Raw genomic sequence first — 17630 nt, 5'->3', positions numbered from 1 at the left:
ACGGAATACTGACTTGTCTTTGGAACGATAGTTGAGTTTGGCTTAATCGCAAGAAGGACGACAGTGACAAAAGAAGAGACCAAAAAGAGCTGAGATGAGTTTTTCCATAGCACAAAAGTAAGTAAAGTTGATTGATAGCTAGTGTGACTCTCCATGTAAGACTCCATCAATATAATTAAATTAAAAGTGAGGACTTGGTTTGGAATTGCTCTTCACTCCTCTATATCACAAGGGAATCCTGTGAACAAAGCTGCCTGTTTCATACACAGGAAACTTCAAAATAATTGATAGAACTAAGACCAGAACAGAATTATGGGACTATCAAACTCTTTGTCTTCATTATGTTTCATCATGTGTTTGATTCTAACTTAGAGTATAACAACAAAAAGGACACATTTCTTAAGAGGAAGAATTCTAAGCAACTGATGTGGAATGTACTGAAAGTAGTTTTTTATTTTAATTAGTCCCAACTCCCTCAGCTAAAGAAAATATTTGTTGATCACTTACTATGTTCTACACTAGGTGTTATGGACAAAAATGTTTATAAAATGTATCCTGATACTTTAGAAAGAAACATGATAAGTCTGTTAGAAATGTATGGATTTCTGCCACTGGGAACAAAATAAGAACATGCAACATAAATAATAAATATTGATAGATTTTGTGGTTTGGATCTGAACTATGCTCCAAAGACATGAATTGAATGAGTTTTGGCTCCCACTGCAGCTGTGTTCAGGGTTAGGGCTTACAACATAATTGGTGCGTGAGTACTCTAACCTCATAAATGAATTAATACATTGACAAGAGATATTTTACCATGCTATTGGAAACTGATGGAAATTATAGGAGCTGACGCCTAATTGTATGGGGCTTAGTTGTATGGTTCTAAAGAGAATATTTTGTCACTGGACCCTTCCCCTCTCTTTCTGTGTCTCTCTGTGTGTTTTTCTCTGTCTCTGTTTCTCTCGGTGTCAGTCTGTCTGTCTGTCTCTCCCTTAGCTATCATGACGTGCCCAGCAGGGCACCATGATATTCTGCCTCTGCCTCACATTGGGCCCAAAAGCAATGCAACCATTCAAGCATGTACTAAAACCTCAGAAACAGCATGCCAAAACAAGCCTTTTCTCTTTTATGTTGATTCTTCTTGGTATCTTTGTGACATCAATGGAAGCTGACCATCAGTGGACATGCAGTTTGGTGCTATTCAATTACGGGGTGAAATACTTGAAAAAAAAATGGTTTTCAAAGTTAAAATGTCCCAACTACATCCTAGTTGTGTCATGTCTAGCATTTATTGTTTTTCTTGGGACTATACTGTGCAGATTACAATTTAAGGCTTTTTTTTCCCCCAATAAAATGTTGAGAATATGGGTAATTAAATAATTGTGCACTGTGAGCTAATGACATATGAAAACAATCTATTCAACTTTATGTCTCATACTTTAAAATGAATTGTATCTGAACATGGGATTAAGATTGTGACTGATCTTGCTGAGAACAACCTAAGGGGTTTGTGACTGGTTAAATGTGAGAGAAGAATTGAACTTTGACCCTCAAGAGCAGACAAAGAACTATAGGGAAACTTAGAGGGAAAATTTAACATAGTTTAGAGGTTGAACTGGCCCTCCTTCAACTGCAGGGGGTAGCTACTGGGTGTGTTGGTGGCTCTTGGTGATTATTTTCAGCTCCAAAGAGTGTTTTGCCAAGAATAGGTGGCCATCCTGTAGCCAGTCCACCTCTAATAACTGGTTGCTCAATAGAACCTTTTCCTATAGTCTTTCATTTTCGACAGGAAAATTTAAAAGGCCCTTCTCAAATCCAGACCACTTGACATTAGATCAAGCAAGACCTTTTGCAAAAACAAATGCTTCTGGACAACCCTCCTTTCCTGCAATTCTTCAGAAGTCTTGATTGATTCCTTATCTTAGCTATAATCTGGGGATCAGAAGAGAAATAACAAAATGCTGAAATAAGGATACAGGATGACCCATTGTAACAATGAGATGTACAAGACAGTGTATTGAAAATGAATTTTACAACTTTGCGGGCGGGGCCGAGCCGGTGGGGTGGGGGAGGGTGGGCTGCGAGAGGGGCTGAAGGTTTTGGGGAGGAGGGGAGAAAAGGGATGGTAGGGGAAAAGTAAAAGAGGGTGTAACAATGCTCCATAGGAAATGGAATCATTACCTTGCTCATGTAACAGTAACCCCTCTGTACAGTATCTTTACAAGAAAAAAATATTTTAAAAAAGAAGTGTTGATTGAGGAGTAACCATTCATTCTGTACACAAAACTTTCTCTCAGAGCCTATATTTGGCAATGCAGGTTAAGACTCAGAAAGATTAGGATCATAAAAAGGAAAAAAACCAATCTCACAAATGGATCTGCCTAAAAACAGGCCAAACTTCCTATAGAAGTTACAAGTTCTGCCTTTGTAGATGGAGTCTAACAGAGACTCTATTGCTTTTACTTGAGAGCTGTGAACAGCTAGAGTGTTCTCATTTCATAAAGAGCTGTATTAAATTATCTGATAATCTAAAAATGTGCCTTTAACTCTGATTTTATAATGTCTTTCTAAAGTAAGATAAGCACTCTCTTTATTAAAACTGTGTTGGTGATTTGTTTTTATTCACACAGTCCCACTTTCTTATTAGAGGAGGAAATTCTTTACACATTTCAGATCTTCACTGGATGCCTGGCAAAGTATATAATTTACTGTCTAGTCCAAAGTTCCTTAATCTAACAGTACAACTCTACTTAAAAAAGATTAAAAATGCAAAAAAACATTTGGCTTTTAAAAATATTTTTGAATTATATCCTTAGGTTGTATAGAATCAACAACGTTAACAAGTCTATCAAAATTCTGTGTTGCCTCGAGACCATGTTTACTATGCCAGGTTGATGTTTAAGGTGAAATATTTCTGGGAATATTTTCAGGGTTATGGCTTTGTTGCCTCTAATAGTTGAGCAGTCTTTTTCATGGCTTACAATATTCAACTTATAAGACAAAGTTTGACTTCCTTTCATGGGGAGATTTACCCACTCAAGACTTTGATGCAGAAATCAGTGAATAACTTCTAGACCCACTCGAAGTATAGATTGTGACAACACTAAAATGAGTGTCAAGATCCCAGCAACACCATTGTCACTGTTTTTGGTGACTTTCTAGTGTTTATATGAAGTCTAAGCTGTATCTGTTACTCAGAGGTGGCAGTAGCAGAGTTCACACTGACTAAATATCCTGTCAGTTTGGAGGTCTAGGTCTTAAGGGCATTTCTTTAAGCCTAATAAAAGTTATTTCCAGGAATGTTATTCTGCTGTAGCTTCTCAGAATGAGTTTTGGAACTGGTGATCTAGTTTTGCTAGATTTGAAGGGAGTGAACACCTAACTAGTAAAATGAGGTGGGATGGGAATGCTCAGAGTAGAGTGCTCAAGAATAATCCATCAAAGCCACACAGGGGAAAATTGGGAAAGAATTTGCTTACTGAGAGTCAGACTTTGAAAACACAGGAGCTACTGGTATAGAACTCATATGAAGATGATAAGTAATTTCAGGATTATGGAAACAGGGGGGGTTATTTGAAATGATGATCTAAATATCTGACAATCTGTGTTCAAAATGTGCTCGGAAAGCCATAATACTTTATATGTTTCACAATACAGCAGGTGTATTCAATTTGAATTCACTTTTCCCACCTCTGCTTTCAGAGGCAGACTCTACACATAGCAAACTACATTTCTACTTTGCCAGTAGACTCCCAGTTCATCTCAGCAAAGGGAATGGAGGGCTGGAGGAGAGAGATTACTTGTTATCCTTTGTTCTGTTTCTGGGAATACTTTTTGTTCCCCTGCTGCATCTTTCTGTCACTATGTACACATCCAGCACAGAGAGTACATGTGGCATTAATTTATTGGTTGGAAGGGAGTTTTCTTCCTTTGGTAACCAAGGAATCAGCAGTCCTAATAGATAAGCTCTGACTTTCTTATTTTCATTGTGTCTTTGGTGTGATTTGACTATGATTCTTCCCCCAAACTCATGGTGAAATTAAATGTTCATTGTGAGAAGTTACAAAGGTTGAACAGTAAACTGATTCTGGTGTTTGTAGGTGGGCATTTTGAAAGTGAATAGGATTAGGTGAGATCATCAGGGCATGGGTTTCCTTGGAAACTGTATTTCTCTTTCCTAATTGTGAGTACACTTGTAGCTGACTGAAAAAAAAATAAGTCATTATGCTGAAAAATGCACAGTATAAGAGGGCAGCTGTCTTACCGGCAGTATCTTAGGTGTCTAATATAAAGGTCTTGAGCAGAGTTGATATGATATAAATAGCTATGGAGTGAAGGAATAAATGAATGCATATGTAAATTAATACATTTCTGTTAAAGGAAAACACAGTGGTATGATTAACATTGATGGAAGCATAGTAAGAGCTGTAGGCAGCTAGCCGCCTCAGTTGACCGTGTACCCAGGCATGTGTTACACTGCTGGAGAACAGTGGCCAATAGCTGGTTGGCATTCTGGGTCTGGTTCGCGCCAACTCTGTTGTTAACTATACCAGGGTGTCAGCATAGTTGAAAAGAAAAAAGAAAAAAGAGTATACTAGGAAAAAACATAGTAGTGTATAAGACATCTTTTCAAAACTGCCAGATGTTAAGGGACTGATATTATGGACATTGTATCCCAACATAGATTTTTTTTATTCCCATATGAAGTAACTTCTTGCCTAGCTTTGAGTGCATAGTAAAACAAGCTATATTGGCTTCTTCCACAAATTAATAAGTTCTAATATCCAGTGCCTAGAATGAAAAAGGATATATCTATGCAAAAGTAGATTTTGAAATGAGTATCTTATAATTTTTCCTTCCTTTGGATTTTCTGCACATAAGACATACAATTACATTTATATAGAGAGAATAAGATTAGTTTTTTTTGTCAGCCTTGCCTTTGATAAAGATGTCTTTGAGATGCTAATAAATGATTGCCTCTGGGTCTAAATAATGAAAGCCAGAGAATGAATGACACAGTCAAGCTAGCGTGCTGCTCGGGCATAGTCATTTTATTTTTTGTGCTGATCACCTTACTGTGTCATTAATGAATGCTGCATAGAAAACAAAAGTACCTTCTTCAATTCTAATTTTACATGTTTTCCCTCTTGTCAGAAATACCAGGGTTAATTAACAAGAAAAGAAAACTACACCATGTAGACTTCTTAACTTATTTATACCTGAAGAATTGATGTTTTCAGAGAGATCTCATTTTATTTCACAAAAGACTGCACCTTGTCAAAGCCTTCTTTTACACTTCTCTGGTACTCATTAAAACTATGGCTGTGGCTGTTACCCAAGTTAATGTATAATGGAAGAGATAAACCCAGGAATGATGAGAATAATTATCTCCAGGAATTGTCTCCTACCCCATCATTCAGAATGTGTTCTGGTGACAGGATAGATACAATCATCCAAGACTTGTATTTATGGAATACTTCTTATATATTTAGATGTTTTAAAGATTAAAAATTTATGTCTTCCACCCTCATCCAATCTACTATTTGATCTTAATATCATTGATTTGCATACAAGGCTGACCTGGCATGAGCTCCCCAGATGTGAGAGCTTTTGGTTAATATTTGAGTTTAATGGTGTTAATTGAAATAGCAAATGGTTGAGTAATGAGGGCAACATGTGAAAACATCACTTGGTGAATAGCATCTATACATTTTCTCAATGAGAGGAAATGAAGAGAAATTGGTATTTCTCAGAACAAGTCCTTTAAATTATTTCTGTGCTTGCTTTTTTTGTTTCCTCATCTCTAGGGCTTACACTTAATGTCTTGAGCTCACTTGGCTTTCTTGCTCATGGCTGGTGGTCTACCATTTGAGCACTCTGGCTGGAGGTGTAGTCTCTTTGATTTTCTGCCTTAGCCTACTTTTGAGCAGCCAGGCTCCAGGTCTCAGCTGCCTGAATAGCTGCCGTTGCAGGCTTCAGGTATTCACATTCCCATGTGGCTGCTTTTAATTTTAAGACAGGCAGAAAGTTATATGGTTTTTTTTTTTGCTCAAATTGGCCAATTCTATGAGAATGATTTGGCAAGCCCTTTCTTTTCTTAGAAATATTTACAGTACTGTTTATGGAGATGAAATAATATGTTTTGCATGTATGATTTGTACTTGGATTCCAAGTACAGAGAAGTAGATGCTTACATCTATGTGTCTCACAAGCAGAATTCTAGGTTCTTATTTTATTTCTGAAATTGAGATGTTTTATTTTTTATCTTTTCTTTTCTTTGGGGGAGGGGGTGCATTGCTAGTACAGGGGCATAAGCTCAGGGCCTTGGTGCTGTCCCTGACACTTTGTGTTCAAAGCTCCACTTCTGGCTTTCTAGTGATTAATTGAAAGTACCTGGAAAATCTCACCAATTTTCCTGACCAGGCTGGCTTTAAACTGCAATCCTCAGATCTTAGCCTCCTGCTTAACTAATATTACAGGTGTGGAGCCAGTAACACTTGGCTGAAATTGAGATATCTTTTAATGAGCATGAATATATAATGCGGTAAAGGACATTTTTCACTATAAAAATGTTATTACATTGATAGTAGATCTTACAATGAAGGTGTTTTAGAACCCAGAAAACATTATGCATACAGGAGTCAAGAATGCACTTCAAGTGATTGTAATGATTAACCTGAAATGCCCTTTCATTCACATAACTATTTTTCATTTTCTATTTAAAACCCATACATTAAGTAGAATCAAGTGGATTCAGTAAAGCTCTGAGAATTTCACTCTGCACAAGAGTTTTACCTTTTGTGGTTGAACCACATAGAGAACATATTGGCATATTAAAGTTTGAGTCACTTAACCAAAACCATTCTGCCTCTCTTTAAGCCCTCCTTAAATCCTCTTCCCTATTTGTTTGTCCAGCCTCATGCAGTATGGTTTTTGTTCCTGGAGGTCTCATCATCTAGCCTCTTTTCATATTATCTAAACTAATAGCTTTGTAATATTAATCATGAGCAAAGCAAATACCTCTGAGTTTCTCAGAATTACTGATACATATGCTGCCCCTGATATCAATTTTCCAAAGCATTGCCATTTTTCGTTGTACATTTAAAAATTTGCTATTGTTTTGTATAGAAATGGGTGCATACAAGGCATTGATTGACTTGTTCTCTTAAAGTAAACCCTGACTGGACTTAAGGCAAATTAAGCATTTTTAAAAGAGTTCAGTGATAATAAATGTTGAAAGCCATAAAAGTATTCCTTTATTAAGATTTCAGCTGATACCAGCACAACTATGTTAATTGCAGTATTATTCCATAGCTAAGATATGGAGCCAACCCAGAAGCCCCTCAGCAGATGAATGGATAAAGAAATGTGGTATGTTTACACATGGAATTTTATGCTTCTATTAGAAAGAGTGACATCACCCCTTTTGTAAGGAAATAGAAAGACTTGAAAAAAAATCAAGTGAAGTAAGCCAAACCCAAAGAAACGTAGGCTCTATGGTTTCCTTCATTTGTAATAATTAGTATATACCTAGGTTAGTCCTGACAGAGAATCATAATAGCTCAAGAGCTATGCACATATGATTATACAAAATGATACTAATTCAAATGAACTCCAAGACATGGAAACAACGTCTTTTTTTTTTTTTTTTTTGTCAGCCTTGATGTCACCAGTGTACTGTACCTAGTTCTTTCTTCTTATTTTACTACATTTTTTCTTTTTTCATTGGTTTATCCCTGGCAAGCTCTATGTTTGATTCTGGAACTCTGCATCTTGTATATGCATTTATTTGATTGGGGGAAGGGAAGAGAAATAACAAAATGCTGAAGGGAGAACAAAAGATGATCCATTGTGACAATGATACTCACAGGACACTTTGTGGGAAATGAACTTTACAACATCATGGGAGCGAAGGAGTGGGGGGAAGGAAGGAATAGTGGGAGAACAACAATGGAGTGGGTAACAATGTTCACTGAGAAATGTACCTGACTCATATAAATGTAACCCCTCTGTACAGCATCTTTACAATAAAATAATTAAAAAATATTTCAGCCAAATAAAGTACAAATAACAAAACATAAAATATGTGTAACCTTTACAATGTTGTACTCATTACCTTACATGTGTAACTATTACCCCTCTATGCATCACCTTGACAAGAAAATTAAATTTAAAAAATAGATAATCTTTGTTTTTCTTTCCTTAAGATGCTGACCATCACATCTAACCAGTTCCGTGACAATCATGTATTTTCATTTGTTATGTGTAGCCAAATAAAACAAGAACTTGTTGAACAATTTAGTGTTTAGAAATATCTCAGCGAATTCACATCAAACATATGTGAAAGTCTGTTCAAAAGAGGGCATAAAAGATACACTCAAGAACTAGTGAGAATTATCAGTCATTAACGACAATTTCATAAACTTTACTCAGAAAATGAATAGGAGTATTCTTTACAAAATTTAAACCACCCAGATGGAGGGACTCATGTAATTCAGGAAGCAGAATTCACATTAGTTAAAGGTGAAGTGATACATGTGCAATCAAAGTTGGAAAGTAATCAGCTTGCCTCCACAGAAACAGATTGGGCAAAGTCAGGTGCCCCCATTGGAATTTTCATCAAAAACATGCAATTGATTGAAGAGATGATAAGTTTAATTGCATTGGCAGGAGTTTCATAATACTGAGGAGACATTAGTGCAAAATGATATCGTGTACTTAGAAAATGAAACAAATTATTGAAAGTAAAAGTGGTTATCTCTAAGGAAAACAAAGTAAGGAGAAAGGCAAAAGCAATCATGGTATAATTTATGACTACAGAGTTTGGATACAACGGCATTGACTCATCCATAATTACATAAGCATAGAATATTGACCTCACCCAGTCTACAATACAAATACATTCGATAATATAAATGTAATTACTATGGACAATGGGATATAAGAAAGACAGATTTTCTTCTTCCAAAATGGTAGCCAACATATCAGACCAAACAAGATGGGAAAGGGTGCAGTGAAGGGTCAATAAACCTACAGTATTTATACTATTTGATTAAACATAAACTAATCTACCAGAAAAATTAAAACATGATGACATTTTGTAGGATTAAATAGTGAAGAAGTTGTTAGATAGTTTGCTTTCTTCTTTCTTTCTAGTACCAAGCATTTCAGATGAATCAGACTCTAATTTTGAGGGCACAAATAAACCTACATTAACAGTTGTGCCTATCATAACATTTTCATTATTGTTGCTTTTTAGGCAACAATACTTATACTTACGGATTTTGTCTTCTGCTTTGAGTTTGTCAGGTTAGGATAGTTTTACATTATGCTAGAGAGCAATACAAATTCATCATTACTTAAACAATATATGTGTGTGATAATTTCTGTAACTCCAAATTTATACTTTGGTGTTTCTACAGCATTACAGATGAGGGCTTCTATAGTCTGAATAGTCCTGTCATGATCACTATTACTTCTGCTGTTTCTGACCAAGCCATGACTACGTGTTTAGGACTATAGGATATCTGGGCATTAATTTTCTATTCAGGAAGGAGGAAATGGTGAGAACTAGGAAAAAAAAGTACTAGAACTAGATTGTTCTTGTTAGGATTTCCCTAAAGGAGCACACAACACACTCACCTAAGTTACATTGCACAGAACTTATTTACATAGTCTCATTAAACTACAGGGAATGTGGATGGATAGATAGATAGATAAATAGATAGATAGATAGATAGATAGATAGATAGATAGATAGATAGATAGATAGATAATAGATAGATAGATAGATAGATAGATAGATAGATAGATAGATAGATAGATAGATAGATAGATCTGAGACTAAGACTCAAACTCTGTAACTGACATTGCCCATTGGCTGGCACTCTACCAATTGAGCCATACCTCCAACCTCAATTACTTTTAAACATTGTATGCTGTGCTGAGAAAAAGTAGTATTTTTCTATTTTGTAAAAATTTATTATTTTTTTCTTTTTTGTATATATTTTTATTGTAAAAATACTGTTACATGAGTAAGGTAATGAATACATTTCCTATCCAGCATTGTTACCTCCTCCTTTGTTTTTCCCCTACCATCCCTTCCTTCCCTACCTCCCCAACTTCTCCCTCCCCAGCCCCTGAAGTTCTAAAGTTCGTTTTCAACATAGTGTCTTGTACATCTCATTGTTACAATGGGTCATCCTGTATCCTTATTTCAGCATTTTGTTATTTCCCTTCCCCTTCCCAAATTAGAAAAATGTATTATTTGGAGTGTAAAGTTATCTACAGAGAAGTTATAGTTACATAAGTCAGGTAATGAGTACATTTCTTGTTGAACAGTGTAATCTCTAGTCTCTTCTCTTGTTTTCTCCCAGTTTTTTCCCTCCCTGGCAAGTTGTAAAGTTTATTTTCAACATATTGTTTAGTGAATACTATTGCTGCATTTGTTCATCCTTTGTCCCACCATTTCTGTGCTCCTTCCTTCCCTCCACCAGATAAACTTAGATAGAAGAAGAAAGGTATTGAAATAAAAAAACAGTGACAAAGGAGAAAATAAAACAAAACCCAAAAGAAAATAACATAAAAACCTCTTGTTTCCATTTCTTATTATTTTATAGGATCATATGCAGATCGCTAATGAGTCTTTGTGATCCTCTCCTAAGAATGTCCTCCTTTGCTCTCATTGTGTGAATGGTTAGAGTCCTGCTTAGTTTATCATGTTCAAGTGTAACCTTTTGCCTTTTACCATCCAGTGTGTTTACTTGTAGATTTATAAGCACAATTAATACAAATGAGGGAAACCTATGTTTCTTTAGGTCTGGCTTATGTTGCTTAACATACTTTTTTCCAAGTCTTTCCATTTCCTCATAAATGGTAGGATATATCATTCTTTCTGATGGAAGAATAGAGGATTCTTCTATTGAAGACAATACACACTTGATAATACCCCTTCCATACACTGTATTTTATTTTTTGAGTTATTTTGTTCCCCTCTTCTGTAAATTCAATATTTTGTAAGCTTTGGATACAAGCCAGCCTCTCAATAGAAAGATGGCACTAATATTTTACTTTTCAAAATCCTGTCACCAATACAATTAAATCATCAGTATGTAACGGGAGTTATATTTTCTACATCATATTTATTACCAGTCTCTCAAAAAGCAAATGCAAAACAAAAAATTAATATATATGTTATAAAAAGTCAAGTACTTGAGTACTTGGGCCCTACAAGTACTCCCAAAAACGTGATAGCTGCCAGTCTGAAAAGCAGCTATTACAGGTTTGTGATAATAGAAATTAAGGAACAATTTGCCATTTCATTGCAACATCAGTGTGATCAACAGATTTAATTTATTATTTTAATATGTATTATTTATTTTATTTTATATTTATTTATTTTAATAATGAAATTGAAGAGAAATGTGTTACTTCAGTGTAACATCAGTGGATCAATGGATTTGTTTCACCCAATAAGATTTAGGTCAGCCAAGATAGCTATTTAACTATCATATGGGACCCAAACTACATTAAGAATTGAACACAGGGGCCAGACCATAGCATATGAGTCTTTATTATTTTTGTGTTGGTTGTTGAGCTTGAATGTAGCACCTTGGCCCTGTTCCAGAGCTTTTTTGCTCAAGGCTGGTGTTCTGCCTCTTGAGCCATAACTCTACTTCTGGCTTTTTGACAATTAATTGGAAATGAGTCTCATGAACTTTTCTGCCCAGGCTAGCTTTGCACTACACTCCTCAGATTTCAGACTTCTGAATAGCTAGCACTCCAGAAGTGAGCCAATAGCTCCTGGCTAGCATGTGGTTCAGTCAGATTAGTATACCATGTCTAATTCAGTAAAAATGAGAGAAAATGCATACTTCTTTTAGACAATATTTTAAAGTTCATCAGGTATATTTTAAAATGTATAGTTTACTATTATTAAGTGAAGTTATTAATTTGAAGATGGTAGAGATATATAATTTGTTCACACATCTATGTATATGACCCTGTATACATTTTCAAATATATTTATAAATTCAATTTAACCTTCACATATGAGAGAAAACATATGCTTTTGTATTCCTGAGTTTGAATTATTTCACTTCATGTATTTTTTCCAGGTCCACCTATTTCTCTGCAAATATTATTCTTCCTGATGGATGAGTAAACTTTCTATTGCATATATTTATATCTTTATCTACATCATCTACATCTATCTATCTATGTATCTATATCATCATATTTTCTTGATGGGGATAAAAACGAGGGTAAACAGACGAATGCAGAGAGATAGGGTGGGAAAAAGTGGCTGAAGTATTCAATGTATATATGTGAAAATGGAGCCAGGATACTTGGGGAGTTGGGTGGGTTTGGGACAGATCGGGGAGGGTGATGGAATGGATGACACAAAGATGCATTGTGTTAAAAAATTGATATGTTGAATTGCAACACCTTTGTACCACTAAAGATAATACAAATATTTTAAAAGAGATTTACAAAAATCTTCTTTGACAAGGCATGACATACTTTTCCTTTCAGTAGTAGCAGAATAAATGGCAATAATAGATATTATTTCTAAGAAATAGATATTTTAACTCACATATATTCACAGTGAAAGGTGATTCTTCAGACTGTTTTTCCTGAGAAATAACAAACTTTTTTCTTTCAGTGTTATGTTAAATAGTGATAATGGAAGTAACTTCAAAGAAATGAACACCCATAGGAGTCAAGCTAATTTTACTCAGACATAATACCTCTCAAATATTAGTTCTGTGTTGTAGCAATAATTGGTAATGAAGCAATTTAAAAAGTTTGCTATTGTGGAGATAAATTGGCTACTGAAGCAATTAAACCATCAAAACTTAAGTGTCATTTACATACACAACATAAAGAAAATGCATTCACAAACTGAAGAATTCTGTGTGTGAGAAAAAGTATTGAAATAAAAGCTGGAAGTAGCAGATGTTCATTATTTCATGTATAAACATTACCGTTTTTCAAGCTTTGTATGTATAATATAGCACTTCAATTTCCTAAGGAGAAAAAAAATACTTACATATAATTACCAGCAAAGTACTGAATGTTTGTAGCAAAAATTTGATCAAACACAAAGCATTGGTGATACACCACTTTTTAGAGAAATTATACATTGACTCATTCAGGAACTGGTTAATAATGGAGTACCTCAACTTGTAGAAAAAAATGAAGTTAATTATGATAGTTTCCCTTGTAACTTGATGAATTTTTAGCATGGTATGAGATTTCATTTAGAACATATGCAATCTAAATGTGAAACCTCTTGTAAATTGCTGACAAAATACCAATAATTGCGTAGAAAAGAAAGATAAAAAATTCCACAGATGTGGTGGAGAATTTACATTATGTGTAGCAATATCTTCTGTGAGACTGTCACTCAGAATAAGAAACTTGAGCCAAGATGCAAACTAATGCCCTGTTTTGTCACAGAGAAAGTTTTAGTAATAAAAGTTCAGGTCAAGTATAAATTCATTCAAATATGACTTGTGCATGCACAAATGATTTAATTATATAATAATTTGGAAGATGATCATAAGTGGTATTATAGAAATACAATGGTTGAGAAATTTTATGTGGGTTAGTTGAAATATGGTATAAGTTTAATCATTTTTGAAGATGACTTGTGAACAATATTTGGATGTGATCTGGATTGTCAGATTTGCTTTTTTGTCTGATATACTCAGCTTTTTAAAATTATGTTAATGCTTTCAAGCAATGAAGATGTTTTAAAGTATCATTGTGAGTAATATCACGATCTTATATAGAAATTAGAAATTTGGAAGGATTGATTGTTTACAGATTTTATGATGTCTTGCATAATTCAATATGAACTATAAGTGAGGTAATGACCTGAAGCTTGCTCATTTGTGAAGAGATTATCAGTGAATACATTAATCATGTGTAGATACTTAGTTTTATTTCCATCAAAAAGAAATCTATCTATCTATCTATCTATCTATCTATCTATCTATCTATCTATCTATCTAGGAAGTGCATAACAAAGAATTCATTAGTTTCATTGAAAGATATATTAAATTGAACCTCATATAAGTTTTATGAGACATGATAGAGAACGACTTATTGACAAGAAATAATTGAAGATAAATTTTGTGAATATAGTGTCATTTGAATAATTTTGTATGAATATTCTGAACATCCTGAAAAAATAAAAATTATTTTTCCCATTTCTACTAATGTAGTTCTAGGTCATGTTTATTCATAATCATGATTTCAATAAAACAGTGATATATTTAAATATGTTACCCTTTGCATATGGCATTATAACCAATACAACTTAAATGAACATATAGAAAGTCATTGCCATGTTAAAAGCTTTAATATTAGAATATACATCATTCATTCAAAATGTATACAGGAATTTTTTTAATTTTAATTTTATTTTATTGTAAAGGTGGTGTACAGAGGAATTACAGTTACATAAGTAAGGTAATGAGTATCTTTCTTGTTGAACAGTGTTTATGAAAAATTTTAACTGAAAATATTTTTCTTAGTTCTAATGGAGGAATGATGAATTTGTGCATAATAACTACTTTTATATATTAATATCCCACACTATTCTAGCAGATGAGGTATAGTATTTATAGTTATTGTTCTTTTCCAAATATTTTGCTTATTTTTCTTATTGGGCTTTAATTTTATGGCTGTTAAATCTAGTGAGAGAACTGACTGTTATATAAGGTAAGTATCTAACGCTGAATTGATTTTTTTGTGATAATTTTATTATATTTTATCAAAGTAATTGTTACTTGGTGGTTTCACCATGAATAGCTTGAGAAAAACTACACTTCATTACCAACTCTCCCAGCTTCAATTTTTCTTATTTGAATAAGAGAATATTACAGTCCTTGTTTTTCAAAATGACAGTTATGACCCAGAGTGATATAAAGACTCAGAGTGAGTTGAGCTAAAGACATTCCATGGTGTTTTCTCCCTTACTGCCTATTCCCAGGCCCATTCTTGTGCACAAGGTATGCTAAACCGATTATGTTATTAATGAATTTCCCCTGATCCCTTCGCAGAAGACTCAAACTGAGCGAATTGGGATGAAATAAGTGGATTGCTTTTGTACTGATATTCTCAGTTATATCTTTTTTATATGGATTGAAACTAGTAATGCTCTTTCCTGAACTTTCTAAACAATAAGCGCTATGTTAAGTTTTTCAACTATGATCTTGTTCTTATTTTATCCCAATGCAATGCCTAGGCTGTGTCAGCATTTTGTACACAAATAAGGTAACAACCAGCAAGTATCAGTAGTATGTCAAAGGTTGTAAACCAGTAGGAAAAATGAAATTGTGTACATTTTCACATATAGCCAAACTTTTAATATTGCTTTAATATATTCATCTATCTTTAGCATGTGACACAGTAAGGAGTTCTTGTTAAGGTTAGGAGGGTTATTTATTAAATCCACAATCCATTCAAAGAATGTAGGAATAAACAATTATGATTTCAAGTAGGAATTATGGCATGGTTTATACATAAGTATTTAAATTGAGACTGGTGTTCCAATTTTATGTTTCTAGCATTCGTTTTGTTTATATTCATTATGGCAAAAGATTGTTCTATCAATTTGGAATAAATACATGTAAACATATAGTTACAGATATGATTAATGATGCGCTCCTATAAGCTTAGTACTTGGGAAGCTAAGTCAGAACTTCTAAATCCTATTAAAAAATAAAAGTGTGTTTTTTTTTCCTTTTCTTTTTTATTGTTAAAATACCGTACAGAGGGATTACAATTACATGGGCAAGATAATGAGTACATTTCTTATCAAGCATTGTAGCCTCCTCCTTTGTTTCTGCTACCCATCCCTTCCCATCTTTCCCCACCTCCCTTCCCCCCTTCCCCTCCCCACCCCCCACCCCCGCCAAAGTTGTAAAGTTCGTACATAACATCTTGTACATCTCATTGTTGCAATGGGTCCACCTGTATCCCTAGTTAAACGATCTTTTTCCTTTCCCCTCCGCAAATTATACCAACATCAAATACAGTGAAAACAGGGGTTATACCGTGGGGGAGCGACATACAAAGCAACAAAGAAATCATCTTATAAATATGTTAGAAACAATCGCAAGAAAGAAAGAAAACACATTTGAATCCTTATCTTGGGGTTCATTTCGCTTAACATATACTAGTTATTGCAAGTAAGGGAAACCATGGGTCCTATGTTTCTTTGGGCCTGGCTTTTTTCCCCCCTCTCCTATCTCGGTAGAGTTGAGTTCTTGGTTGGAAAAAGATTTTAATTTTATTTTCACAACATTAGCCATATTTCTTACATATAGAGGACAGTCAATAATTACTTTTGACCTAGAGAAACCAACTCTAATGTGAATGCATTTAGTGTTGATTTATGAGTTCATTTCACACAGGTGAAAATAGCAATTACATAATTACTGGTGCTTTTGTCTTGATAACCAATGTAATATTTATAGCTACTAATCTTGGTCCGACTACTTTTGTGTTCTTAAAGTCAGAGAAACTTTTCCCAGAATCACACAACCAAAACAAATACAACTGCAACAAATATATACCTTTTAATCTCACATTTAAATTTTTCAAGATCTGATATAGTGATCATTTTCACTTAAATTCTGTGGCTGAGTTTGATTTCCTAAGATACCAATCCTCACCTGTTTTTGTACATATGCCTTCAGATCTAATAATGAATCTGCTTCTTGTAGCCTGCATTTTGTCTTTCTCTTACTTTTTATACTTTATATTTGGTCTTTGAATTCCTTTTTTGTCATGTCTCCTACCCACTGTAAACCCTAGAATATCAAAAATAATCTTACCATTGTTTGCTATTATCAAGTAAGAATCGGAATGACATTTTCAGTTGGTTAAAAATAATATAACAAGTTGAGGCTTAAGTTCAAAGTCACCCATTTATTGAGTAGTAAGTAAAACCATAGCTAGAGATAAGACTTTTTCACAAATATACTTAATTTCTTAGTTAATTTTCTTTTCAGCTTTTAATCAGAAGACATATTGTGATCACACACACACACACACACATACACACATACATACACTCATATACTATATCTCCTTTTAATTAGGACCTGGACCAAAATATCCCCAAAATGTTTAGAGTTGTTTATTTTCATTTATACATCCTGTCAAGTCATTAATTAAAAAAAAAACAACAAGGGGGAAGGAAATGGGAGAAAAAAAGAAGGAGGGGGTAACAAGTTTGAAAAGAAATGTACTTATTACCTTACTTAAGTAATTGACACCCCTCTGTACATCACATTGACAAAAAAAACTCAACAAAATAACCTCTTGAAATAAACAGAAAAACAAAACATTAATTAAAAGGAAAACATCAAAATAAATAGCAATTGAAAATGCCTCTAATTCCCCACTTCTACTCCTGAAGGATTTGCTGTTACCATTGGAATATTTAATTCTGCCACAAGTAGAGAAAGGCAGTCTTCAGTTCATGAAACAAATCTTAGCTACTGTTATCTGTAGATTTCCTAGAGAGTTTCTTTTAAAGAGAAGTTTGATATAAAATGTCTGTTAATTTAATTTTGCTAAGAAAATATATTAAAACATCTTAAGACTTT

The sequence above is a fragment of the Dipodomys merriami genome, unplaced genomic scaffold (assembly GCF_024711535.1).
Source record: "Dipodomys merriami isolate MVZ:Mamm:240054 unplaced genomic scaffold, mDipMer1.0.p SCAF_14, whole genome shotgun sequence".
In the NCBI taxonomy this organism is placed as follows: Eukaryota; Metazoa; Chordata; class Mammalia; order Rodentia; family Heteromyidae; genus Dipodomys; species Dipodomys merriami.
The sequence above is the reverse complement of the archived record's forward strand: the minus strand, read 5'-3'. Positions refer to the sequence as shown.